This window comes from Adiantum capillus-veneris, chromosome 6 (assembly GCF_014529385.1).
Source record: "Adiantum capillus-veneris isolate H3 chromosome 6, ASM1452938v2, whole genome shotgun sequence".
NCBI lineage: Eukaryota > Viridiplantae > Streptophyta > Polypodiopsida > Polypodiales > Pteridaceae > Adiantum > Adiantum capillus-veneris.
In genome coordinates, this window is record NC_140936.1 from 37814391 (window position 1) to 37828460 (window position 14070).

Genomic DNA, 14070 nt, shown 5'->3' on the forward strand with positions numbered 1-14070 from the left:
TTGTATGCACCATGCCGGATGAGACCAAGCGAAAGATTATCCTTGATAATAGTTGGATCTATTTGAGGGATACAAAATGTTTTGTATGTGAAGATCGCACTATTAAGCAACAAAATATGCGTCGCAAGGCATATGAAGAAAAGAATAATAAAAACAAGGAGATCTCTCATGAAGAAAATGTGCCCAAGGAGGAGGCAAGTCTCTCAAGCAAATAGGGATGCGTGACCTATGAGACCGAGTTACAATTGAAAATATGCTTTTGGAATTGTAATGGATACCCATGGAATGCGGGGGTTGGCATTGATGAACTAACAAGCAAAGCCGATGTTGTACTTCTTGTTGAAACTTGGGAGCATGATACACAAAGGATTAACGGCTTGGAGGATTACAATGTACATTCATTGATGTGGTCAAAGAATCTCAAGCAACGAAGAGGACAAGGAGGGTTAGCATGTATGGTTAAGAAAGGATTGGAAGATTTTGTATCAATTGTGAAAGATGACAAGTACAAACGTTATGTATGGCTGAAAATTATGACACCAAAAAGAGCACCCATTTTTGTAGCCGGTTGCTACATTCCTCATCATGATTCTCCCTTTTATGCTTGCATGGATAGAGATCAACCATTTTCTGATTTGGAAGAGGACATTGCTTATTTCAAAGGTGAAGGTGATGTTATTGTATTTGGGGATATGAATGCTCGCACAAAAACATTGCAACATGATACTCAACAATTTGATATGCCATACATTTCAAGGGATTTGGAGAAAGTTCACTTGTATGATCGTACTTCAATGGATGAGAAAGAGCCGGATCACTATGGAAAGTTACTTTTACACATGTGTAATAGCACGGGTATGCTCATTGCCAATGGTGTATCTTTGTGGAGTGGAACCAATGGATTTACATGTAGAAGACATAATGGGGATAGTGTGATTGACTATATGCTACTCTGTGAAGCCATCATGTATCGCATAAAGAGTTTTATGTTTGGTATATGGACCCCGGAATCCGACCATCGCACCTTATGTATTGACCTTTCATGTGGAGAAGCAACTAAGCATGATAATCTCAGCCAAAGGAAAGAGAAGTTATCACTATGTATGGATTTCAAACGGGCACCAATGTACATTGAAATGGTTGAGCAAAAATTATGGATGATAAAGCTTCAATGTGATGCACCATTGGAAACTAAATGGGAAGCTTTCAAGAAAGCTATTTGTTCTTGTGCGGAAAAATTCTTTGCCATAAAGCATCTCCATGGTATCAACAAAGATAGATCACGCAAAAGGTGGTTTGATAAAGAATGTCAAGATGCTCGAAAGTCCTTGATAAAGCTTGATGCAACTATGGACAAAGACAACTATCAAAGTCATTTGCATACATACAAGGCATTGATTCAAAAGAAGAGAAGAAGATGGGAAGTAAAGCAACAAGAATTTCAAGTCCAAGAAAAGGCACATGCATGTGGAAGATTTTGGAGAAACTTGAGAGGCAAGCGGGTTGAGAATTTTGGTAACTTGAGTCCAGTGGATATGTACACACATTGTAGGCAATTATATGAGCAAGAAAATACTGAAAAAATGCCATTTTATGGTTCACTCCCATGTATGCCGTCTTTTTTTACTATTGAGGATGTATGCGGTGGGCTTGAAAAGTTGGCCACTCGCAAAGCGGGACATCTTCAAGGTATCAAGCCGGAGATGATCAAATGGACGGGAGATTTTACCCATGAGTGAATGTGTGATATGTTCAACCTTGCACTTCAACATGGTGTGCCTTATGATTGGAGTACTAATTGGGTTAAGCCTTTGCATAAAGGAGGGGATGTAAAGAATGTAAGCAACTACCGGACTATAATGATTGGGTCTCTTATGGCAAAGTTGTTTGGGTGCATAATGGAGATGAAATTGAGTGATTGGGCTGAAGAGAATGACAAGCGTGCCAAGGGACAAGTGGGTTTTCGTCGATGCCATAGCACCATTGATCATCTTGTCACTCTTCGTGTTCTCATGGAGGAAAGTCGGTTGAAAGTCAAGCGATTGTATTGTTGTTTTGTGGACTTTAAGAAAGCCTTTGATATGATTCCACGTAACAATTTGTGGAGAAGGATGGAAGAACTCCAAGTGCCAAGTGAGTTTATGCTTGCGGTTTCTCGAATCTATGAGAAGGTGATTTGTCAATTGCGCATGGGAAGAGAAATTTCAGAAATTTTTGTAAGCATTATTGGGGTTAAACAAGGATGTCCATTGTCACCAACTCTCTTTGGTCTATGCATCGATCAATTGGAACAAATGGTACTTGACTTTATGCAAGAAGAAGGCATTGAAGAGGTCACTATTTGCAATGCGGTAATCATGCTTTTGTTGTATGCGGATGATGTAGTGCTTCTAGCACACACTTTAGAAGATGCACAAAAGCTTATGGTTGTCCTTGAGAACTTTTGCTTGCATAGTGGGCTGATTGTAAATGAATCCAAAACAAAGGTTATGCTTGTGAAAACCAACCATAAGGAGAAGCCATGCATTGTGTACAACAACGAGACACTTGAAGTTGTTGAGAGCTTTAACTACCTTGGCCTTGAGGTTCCATCCAATCACAAGTGGCATCAATGTGCTATGCGTCGTTTGGAAGCGGGAAAGAGAGAATATTATGCATTTGAGAACATGTGTAATGCGGGAAACATCAACTGTTGGGTTCTCAAGAAGTATCTTTTTGATGCATTGGTGACACCGGTTCTTCTTTATGGAGTTGAAGTGTGGGGCGGGAGCATCTCATAGTCTACTTGGAAAGAGTTTGAGAATGTCCAAAAGCGTTTTCTTACAAAGTTTCTCCAAGTTAAGACACAAACACCATATATGCTCCTACTTCTTGAGTCGGGATCTTTTCCAATTGAGGTTATGGGCATGGAAAGGGTTGTGGAGTACATGATAAAGATGCGTCAAAACCCCTCAAATCGACTTCCTACAATTGCATGGGAAGCAAGCAAAAAAGTTCAAAAGACGCATAAAAGCAAGATCTTGAGCACATGATGGATGCAAGACATAAAGAAGTGGTTTGGGAGATGGGATGCATTACACTTGCTACATGATGCTTCAATTGACTCTCAAGTGAATGAAGCTTTTCTACAACGCCAATGTATTACGGCTTGGGAGAAATCCGGTGGGTCACGCTTCATACATTACACCACCGATATTGCCCCCAACTACAAAACCATGTTCTTCGCTGAGAGAGGAAACCGTACTCACACTTACATGCTTGAGCCTATTCCCTTGTCCGCAATACGCACTATCGCAGCAATTCGGCTTAGCTCCCATTTCCTTCGATGCGAGATAGGGCGTTGGGGCAATGGACAAGAGTCAAATCGATTGTGCACATTATGCTCACTGCAAGTTCGAGAGTCTGAGTACCACACACTACTAGAGTGCTCAGCTTTTGATCACATCCGAACTTGCTTCTCTCACATTTTCAGCCATAACTTAGACCTACACACTTTCCTCTCCCAGCCAAAGTGTGGGCTCTCCATTGCGACTCTCATCACTACAATTTTGGAGCATTGAGAGTCACTCATCAGCCATACACAAACTACATCACATGTAACTTTGGTCCCATAGGTCATATTTGACCTCCGAGGACGATAATAAAATCTATCTCTCTCTCTCTCTCTCTCTCTCTCTCTCTCTCTCTCTCTCTCTCTCTCTCTCTCTACGTACCCTATCTCTCAATCTCGCTCTCTGTTTCTCTCTCGCGTCTCTTGCTCTCGCTATCTCAAGTCCTCTTTCTCTCGCTCTCGCTCTCTGTTTTCCTCTCTCTCTCTCTCTCTCTCTCTCTCTATATATATATATATATATATATATATATATATATCACTCTCTTTCTCTCTCTCTCTCTCTCTCTATTTCCGATCTCTTTTGTTGAGATGTCGAGCTCTACACCTTGAGCTGGCATCCACTACGGGTCTTGGCCGCTTACGGCATTTACTCACTGGCGCGTTAGGTGACCGACACGGAGGATCTCTGCCAGTGATTCTACAGTTGGACTACACTTATAGTGCCAGCCTAGTACGCTTCTAGCGAGTTCACACTTAGTGACCGCATGTACATATGTGCTACTTTTCAGCTTTAGCACTTAGTCATTTTGTACTCTCTTCTCTGTGAAGAAGAAGAAGAAGCTTTCCATCTCTGTGTGCTTTGTGCTTGTCTTGTGTAGCTCTCTTGCATCCTCATTCTTTACATGGTATCAGAGCGTGGTGCAGGCAAGAGAGGCTAAGAGAGCAAGAGCATCACAATCCCTTCGTTCGCAATCCACGACCAGATTTTAGGGGTTTTTCGCACAAGTTTCTGAACAGGTCTCCAAAGTGCAGTATACAGAGATTTACTGTACAAGTACAGTGGTTGTATGTATGCTTGATTGTGGACACTCGTTGAGTGTAGAAAGCGTTACAGGAACCACGATAGCAGGTTCAGCAGATTTGCAGGTTTTTGTAGATTGCAGCTATTTTGTCTTAGTGCTTCAAGATGTCTGACGGTTTCAGTCAGATTGTTACTGAGAAGCTTGAGAAAAATAACTACCCTGCATGGAAGTTCAGAATAACAAATTTCCTAAAAGGAAAAGGTTATTGGGACTATGTAGAAGGAGACAATGAAAAGGAACCAGAGATTCCCGAGGCAAATGCTACAGCAGAACAAACGAAAGCTTTGAGGGACTGGCAACAAGGCCAGAGCAAAGTGATGTATTGGCTTTCTATGAGCATCAGAGATGGCATGATGGGCTATCTACAGGATGCTGAAACCCCCGCCTTTGCATGGAAAAACTTAGGCAGAGTGTTCGAGGTGAACACCAAGGCCAGGAAGCTTTAACTAAAGTCGGAGCTAAATCAGGTTAAGAGGAACAACCTCTCCATCAATGATTATGCTTTGAAGATCAAGAGTATCATTGACGCTCTTGGATCTATTAAAGTCTCAGTGGAAGATGATGACATTGTCCGTGCATGCTTGGATGGTCTAGGAGATGAGTATGTACATTTTAGGTCTTCCATGAATACAAGAGACGACATCCCCGTGTTCCAAGATTTGATTTCTATGCTTATTCTTGAGGAGAAGAACCTTGACACATCTTCTTCTCATGGCAGAAATAATTCTGAACAGGCCTTCTATTCTAACTCCAACAGAGGTAGAGGTAGAGGTCGTGGTCGAGGCCCAAGGGGTTGCAGGGGCCAATTTCTGGAAGGTCAATCAAATCAAAACAATACAGGTGGCAGGGGAAACCAGTCTCAAGGCAGGGGGAGTCAAAGAGGTCGTGGTGCAGGATCAAGCAGGGAGCAACATACTCCAGATAGTAGAGAATGTTGGACTTGTGGTGAAAGAGGTCACATGTCACGTGACTGTCCAAAGGGAAAAGCAAGTAGAAAGAGAGAACAGGGCAACTATGCATCTACTAGCAGAGATGCAGATGACAGCAAAAACGAGCGCATGTTTGTTATACAACATGTAATGAATACAATGACTGCAGAGAATTCCACCCAAGATGATGTTTGGTATGTGGATTCAGGTGCCTCTAATCACATGACGTCTCGTGGAGAGTGGTTTAGAGATATGCGCAAACCAGATGTGTCAGGCTATGTGCAGACAGGAGATGACACAGCTCACCCCATTGCTCATGTAGGGGACATACCTCTAAATACGAAGAGTGGGAAATCAAAGTACTTAGCAGATGTACTTCATGTCCCAAACATTACAAAGAATCTTGTTTCTGTTGGACAAATGGTTGAGTAGGGTTTGCAGGTTCGCTTCAATCCAAATGGCTGTTATGTAGAAGATTTCCAGAATGGCTGTAAGCTGATCACAGAGGGCAAATGTGTGGGCAGAATGTTTACGCTGAATGTAGACATGCCTGAGGTAAAAGCTGCATTATTTGCACAGGGCACAGGTGTTGTGGCTGATGTTGACATTTGGCACAAACGCATTGGCCATGTCAATGAGCAGAGATTGCGCAACATGCAATCAAAACAGATTGTAAAAGGTTTGCCCAAATTCAAGGTGGATGGTATGCATAAAGTGTGTGCAGCATGCCAGTTTGGAAAACAGTCAAAGGGCTCATTTCCACATGAGCGCAATGTATGTAAAAAGCCACTTGAGGTGGTGCACACAGATGTTTGGGGTCCAACCGATACTGCGAGTATACATGGTTGCAGGTATTATGTCTCTTTCATTGATGACCATACAAGGAAAGTATGGGTCTACTTCATGCGTAACAAAAGTGAAGTGTTTGGTCACTTTCAAGACTTCAAAGTCATGATTGAGAAGGAGACAGATATGCAAATCAAGACATTGAGGTCAGATGGAGGGGGAGAGTACTTCTCCAATGATTTTTCAGATTTTCTGCGAATGCATGGTATACACAGGCAGTTTACATGCAGATATACTCCACAGCAGAATGGGGTCGCAGAAAGGAAAAACAGGCACATTGCAGAGGTTGCACGTGCATTGATGAATGAGAAGAACATGCCTCATCATTTCTGGGCTGAAGCTGTAAATACAGCTGTGTACATTATGAACAGGACACCTACAGCTGCGGTGCATGATGTAACACCTGAGGAAAAGTTTACAGGTACAAAGCCTGATTTGGCACACTTGAAAGTGTTTGGCTGCATAGCTTACGTGCATGTACCAGATGAGTTGCGTAGGAAATTGGATCCTAAAGCAGAGAAATGTATTCTTGTGGGATATTCCCTTGAACAAAAGGGGTACAGGTGCTACAATCCTACTACACGAGAATTACGAGTGAGCAGAGATGTAGTCTTTGATGAGATGAGTAGCTCGTACAGTAATGCACATGGCACTATTGGGGCTGATGTAAAAGATGATGTGGTTGTACAAAATGTGAGGCCACAGTCACAGGTTTTGAGTGGACCACAAGAGTCCTCTTCTCGTGGCTCTGTTGAGAAACCATGGAATGGTAGACTACATTCGCAGGTTACTCCACCAACAGGTACAGGGAATGTATCACGAAAAGGAAAGGAAAAGGTTGATGAACCTCCCTTTATGGTTGATGCATCATCAGGTTTTTCACATGTAGACATGGATTCAGATGGTTCTGAACAAAGTCTTGATGAGGAATTTGGAATTCCGGCTGTCAGGACACCTGGTGTAAGGAAAGTACAAGAAGATGCTAGAGGGCAAAGGAGTGACCCAGGACCGCGCAGATCTAATAGAGTCAGAAATCCAGTTCAGAAATTGACTTATGATGGGTATCTAGCGCATCACCAAGCCTACATGGCTAAGGTGATACAGGATGTGGAGCCCACATGTTTTGAGGATGCAGTTGGAAATGTGCATTGGGATGATGCAATGAATGAAGAGATGGCTGCATTGGAAGCAAATGACACATGGGAGTTGGTGCCATTGCCAAGTGGCAAGAAAGCTATTGGCTTTAAATGGGTGTATAAAACCAAGCATAAGGCTGATGGTAACATTGAGCGTCACAAGGCAAGGCTGGTCGCAAAGGGTTATGCACAGACGTATGGCATAGACTATGAGGAGACCTTTGCTCCAGTGGCAAAGATGACGACAGTGAGAGCTGTCATAGCAGTGGCTGCATCTAGAGGATGGATTATGCATCAAATGGATGTAAAGAATGCCTTCTTGAATGGTGAGTTGCAAGAGGAAGTGTATATGGATCAGCCACCTGGTTATGTCGATCCAGGTTACCCAGATTATGTATGCAGACTTCTCAAAGCTTTGTATGGTTTGAAGCAGGGCTCTAGAGCATGGTATGACAGGATTGCCAAGTATCTTGTCAGTATTGGTTTTAGGAGAGCTCATGCTGATCATTCACTCTATGTACGTGGGAGTGATGTGGGGATTGTGGTCATTACCATATATGTAGATGACCTTATTATTGTTGGTGACAATGCTATGGAGATTGACCATGTGAAGGGTCTTCTCAAACAGGAGTTTGAAATGAAAGATTTAGGCGAGTTGCGCTACTTTCCTGGCATTGAAGTGATCAGGACTCCAGAGGGTGTATGGCTATCACAGAGACAGTATGCTTTGGACATGTTGTCAAAGTATGGTATGGCTGATTGTAAGCCAATTTCTATTCCCTTGGATGTGAATGCAAAGCTGAGTGCAGAGAAGGGTGATGTTGTTGAGGATGTCAACATGTACAGGAAGATTGTGGGTAGTCCAATCTACTTGACTATCACGAGGCCAGACTTGAGCTACACAGTAGGCTTGGAGAGTCAGTTCATGCAACTTCTGAGGAAGCCACATTTGGATGGAGTACGACGCACACTTAGGTATGTGCAAGGTACTCTTGACTACGCATTGTTCTATGCAGCAGATGCACCATTAGCATTGTATGGGTATACAAATGCAGATTGGGCAGGTAGCATTGTTGATAGGAGATCTACGAGTGGCTTCATGTTCTCTTTTGGGAGTGCTGCTGTTACTTGGAGCAGCAAAAAGCAGCCTACGGTTGCTTTATCGAGCACAGAGGCCGAGTACAGAGGTGCAGCAGTTGCGGCGTGCGAGGTAGCTTGGCTACGCACATTACTTGAGGAATTGGGAGTGCAGGTGGACCAGCAGATTTTCATCCATTGTGACAACCTCAGAAGCATGCAGTTGGCTAGGAACCCAGTGTTCCATGCCAGGACCAAACACATAGAGGTCCATTACCACTACGTTCGAGAGCGAGTGTTGGCGGGCGACATTGACTTGGTCTACGTCAGTACAGAGGAGCAGATAGCGGATATCTTTACCAAGGCCCTCGGAGCTGAGAAGCTTCAACGTTTCCGGACTATGCTTGGACTCTGCGACATGCAGAGCTCGAGGGGGAGTGTTGAGATGTCGAGCTCTACACCTTGAGCTGGCATCCACTACGGGTCTTGGCCGCTTACGGCATTTACTCACTGGCACGTTAGGTGACCGACACGGAGGATCTCTGCCAGTGATTCTACAGCTGGACTACACTTATAGTGCCAGCCTAGTACGCTTCTAGCGAGTTCACACTTAGTGACCGCATGTACATATGTGCTACTTTTCAGCTTTAGCACTTAGTCATTTTGTACTCTCTTCTCTGTGAAGAAGAAGAAGAAGCTTTCCATCTCTGTGTGCTTTGTGCTTGTCTTGTGTAGCTCTCTTGCATCCTCATTCTTTACATCTTTCTCTCTCTCTCTCTCTCTATATATATATATATATATATCACTCTCTTTCTCTCTCTCTCTCTATTTCCTATCTCTTTCTCTCTCTCTATTTTTCTATCTCTATCTCTCTCTCTCTCTATTTCCCTATCTCTCTCTCTCTACTTCCCTATCTCTCTCTCTCTCTCTCTCTAATTCCCTCTCTCTCTCTATATATATATATATATCACTCTTTATATATCTCTCTCTCTGTATATATATATCACTCTTTATATCTCTCTCTCTCTTTAATTTATACGCATATCTCTCTCTCTCTCTCTCTCTCTCTCTCTCTCTTTAATTTTAATTTCCACGCATACATTTCTCTCTCTCTCTCTCTCTTTTTAATTTCTTATTTATACACACACACACACACACACACATTTCTCTCTCTTTCTCTCTTTGAATTTCTACACACACACACACACATTTCTCTCTCTCTCTCTCTCTCTCTCTCTCTCTCTCTCTCTCTCTCTCTCTCTAGTTTCTTACACACACACACACACATTTCTCTCTCTCTTACATTTCCTACACACACACACACACACACACTTCTCTCTCTCTCTCTCTCTCTCTCTCTCTCCTACACACACACACCACTCTCTCTCTCTCTCTCTCTCTCTCTCTCTCTCTCTCTCTCTCTCTCTCTCTCTCTCTCTATCTCTCTTTCCTACACACACACGCCGCACTTGCAATGGAGAATGGCACACTAAGGGTACTTGTGGTTGAGAATGAGAATCTCAAGAGGACACTTGAGATGCAAACAACACGTTTGATGCAACTTGAAGAGGAAGTCAAGGAATGTAAACGCTCTCTTGTGGACTTGAATGCTTTGAAGGAGCGGATGAGCAAAGTAGAGCATGACCATGTATTGAAAGAGGAGAAATTTGACACTATGAGCTGGGATGTATGCGACATGAAAAATGTATGCACAAACAAGTCTTGGGCTGATGTATGTGGTAGCAATGTGGTTTCTAATTCCTCACTCATGCAAGCTATGGTTCAAACAAAGAATGTTGAGAATGTAGATGTGGAGGAGGTGAAGGAACGGGAGCGACGTTCCAAGAACATTGTTATTCCTGGAATTCCCGAAGAGAAGTTAGAGACACCTCCTTCTCTTGCCATTGTTATTGAAGATTTCTTCAAAACCCACTTTGGCATGTCCGGAGTTATGGTCTATGGAGCACATAGAGTGGGGAAGCAAGGAGCTCCTCGCTCGGGAGAACGGCCAATTGTATGCACCATGCCAGATGAGACCAAGCGAAAGATTATCCTTGATAATAGTTGGATCTATTTGAGGAATACAAAATGTTTTGTATGTGAAGATCGCACTATTAAGCAACAAAATATGCGTCGCAAAGCATATGAGGAAAAGATTAATAAAAACAAGGAAATCTCTCATGAAGAAAATGTGCCCAAGGAGGAGGCAACTCTCTCAAGCAAATAGGGATGCGTGACCTATGAGACCGAGTTACAATTGAAAATATGCTTTTGGAATTGTAATGGATACCCATGGAATGCGGGGGGTTGGCATTGATGAACTAACAAGCAAAGCCGATGTTGTACTTCTTGTTGAAACTTGGGAGCATGATACACAAAGGATTAACGGCTTGGAGGATTACAATGTACATTCATTGATGTGGTCAAAGAATCTCAAGCAACGAAGAGGACAAGGAGGGTTAGCATGTATGGTTAAGAAAGGATTGGAAGATTTTGTATCAATTGTGAAAGATGACAAGTACAAACGTTATGTATGGCTGAAAATTATGACACCAAAAAGAGCACCCATTTTTGTAGCCGGTTGCTACATTCCTCATCATGATTCTCCCTTTTATGCTTGCATGGATAGAGATCAACCATTTTCTGATTTGGAAGAGGACATTGCTTATTTCAAAGGTGAAGGTGATGTTATTGTATTTGGGGATATGAATGCTCGCACAAAAACATTGCAACATGATACTCAACAATTTGATATGCCATACATTTCAAGGGAGTTGGAGGAAGTTCACTTGTATGATCGTACTTCAATGGATGAGAAAGAGCCGGATCACTATGGAAAGTTACTTTTACACATGTGTAATAGCACGGGTATGCTCATTGCCAATGGTGTATCTTTGTGGAGTGGAACCAATGGATTTACATGTAGAAGACATAATGGGGATAGTGTGATTGACTATATGCTACTCTCTGAAGCCATCATGTATCGCATAAAGAGTTTTATGTTTGGTCAATGGACCCCGGAATCCGACCATCGCACCTTATGTATTGACCTTTCATGTGGAGAAGCAACTAAGCATGATAATCTCAGCCAAAGGAAAGAGAAGTTATCACTATGTATGGATTTCAAACGGGCACCAATGTACATTGAAATGGTTGAGCAAAAATTATGGATGACAAAGCTTCAATGTGATGCACCATTGGAAACTAAATCGGAAGCTTTCAAGAAAGCTATTTGTTCTTGTGCGGAAGAATGCTTTGCCATAAAGCATCTCCATGGTATCAACAAAGATAGATCACGCAAAAGGTGGTTTGATAAAGAATGTCAAGATGCTCGAAAGTCCTTGATAAAGCTTGATGCAACTATGGACAAAGACAACTATCAAAGTCATTTGCATACATACAAGGCATTGATTCAAAAGAAGAGAAGAAGATGGGAAGTAAAGCAACAAGAATTTCAAGTCCAAGAAAAGGCACATGCATGTGGAATATTTTGGAGAAACTTGAGAGGCAAGCGGGTTGAGAATTTTGGTAACTTGAGTCTAGTGGATATGTACACACATTGTAGGCAATTATATGAGCAAGAAAATACTGAAAAAATGCCATTTTATGGTTCACTCCCATGTATGCTGTCTTTTTTTACTATTGAGGATGTATGCGGTGGGCTTGAAAAGTTGGCCACTCGCAAAGCGGGAGATCTTCAAGGTATCAAGCCGGAGATGATCAAATGGACGGGATATTTTACCTATGAGTGGATGTGTGATATGTTCAACCTTGCACTTCAACATGGTATGCCTTATGATTGGAGTACTAATTGGGTTAAGCCTTTGCATAAAGGAGGGGATGTAAAGAATGTAAGCAACTACCGGACTATAATGATTGGGTCTCTTATGGCAAAGTTATTTGGGTGCATAATGGAAATGAAATTGAGTGATTGGGCTGAAGAGAATGACAAGCGTGCCAAGGGACAAGCGGGTTTTCGTCGATGCCATAGCACCATTGATCATCTTGTCACTCTTCGTGTTCTCATGGAGGAAAGTCGGTTGAAAGGCAAGCGATTGTATTGTTGTTTTGTGGACTTTAAGAAAGACTTTGATATGATTCCACATAACAATTTGTGGAGAAGGATGGAAGAACTCCAAGTGCCAAGTGAGTTTATGCTTGCGGTTTCTCGAATCTATGAGAAGGTGATTTGTCAATTGCGCATGGGAAGAGAAATTTCAGAAATTTTTGTAAGCACTATTGGGGTTAAACAAGGATGTCCATTGTCACCAACTCTCTTTGGTCTATGCATCGATCAATTGGAACAAATGGTACTTGACTTTATGCAAGAAGAAGGCATTGAAGAGGTCACTATTTGCAATGCGGTAATCATGCTTTTGTTGTATGCGGATGATGTAGTGCTTCTAGCACACACTTTAGAAGATGCACAAAAGCTTATGGTTGTCCTTGAGAACTTTTGCTTGCATAGTGGGCTGATTGTAAATGAATCCAAAACAAAGGTTATGCTTGTGAAAACCAACCATAAGGAGAAGCCATGCATTGTGTACAACAACGAGACACTTGAAGTTGTTGAGAGCTTTAAGTACCTTGGCCTTGAGGTTCCATCCAATCACAAGTGGCATCAATGTGCTATGCGTCGTTTGGAAGCGGGAAAGAGAGCATATTATGCATTTGAGAACATGTGTAATGCGGGAAACATCAAGTGTTGGGTTCTCAAGAAGTATCTTTTTGATGCATTGGTGACACCGGTTCTTCTTTATGGAGTTGAAGTGTGGGGTGGGAGCATCTCAAAGTCTACTTGGAAAGAGTTTGAGAATGTCCAAAAGCGTTTTCTTACAAACTTTCTCCAAGTTAAGACACAAACACCTCATATGCTCCTACTTCTTGAGTCGGGATCTCTTCCAATTGAGGTTATGGGCATGGAAAGGGTTGTGGAGTACATGATAAAGATGCGTCAAAACCCCTCACATCTACTTCCTACAATTGCATGGGAAGCAAGCAAAAAAGTTCAAAAGACGCATAAAAGCAAGATCTTGAGCACGGGATGGATGCAAGACATAAAGAAGTGGTTTGGGAGATGGGATGCATTACACTTGCTACATGATGCTTCAATTGACTCTCAAGTGAATGAAGCTTTTCTACAACGCCAATGTATTACGGCTTGGGAGAAATCCGATGGGTCACGCTTCATACATTACACCACCTATATTGCCCCCAACTACAAAACCATGTTCTTCGCTGAGAGAGGAAACCGTACTCACACTTACATGCTTGAGCCTATTCCCTTGTCCGCGATACGCACTATCGCAGCAATTCGTCTTAGCTCCCATTTCCTTCGATGCGAGATAGGGCATTGGGGCAATGGAGAAGAGTCAAATCGACGTGCACATTAGGCTCACTGCAAGTTTGAGAGTCTGAGTACCACACACTACTAGAGTGCTTAGCTTTTGATCACATCCAAACTTGCTTCTCTCACATTTTCAACCATAACTTACACCTACACACTTTCCTCTCCCAGCCAAAGTGTGGGCTCTCCATTTCGACTCTCATCACTACAATTTTGGAGCATCGAGAGTCACTCATCAGCCGTACACATACTACATCACATGTAACTTTGGTCCCATAGGTCATATTTGACCTCCGAGGACGATAATAAAATCTATCTATCT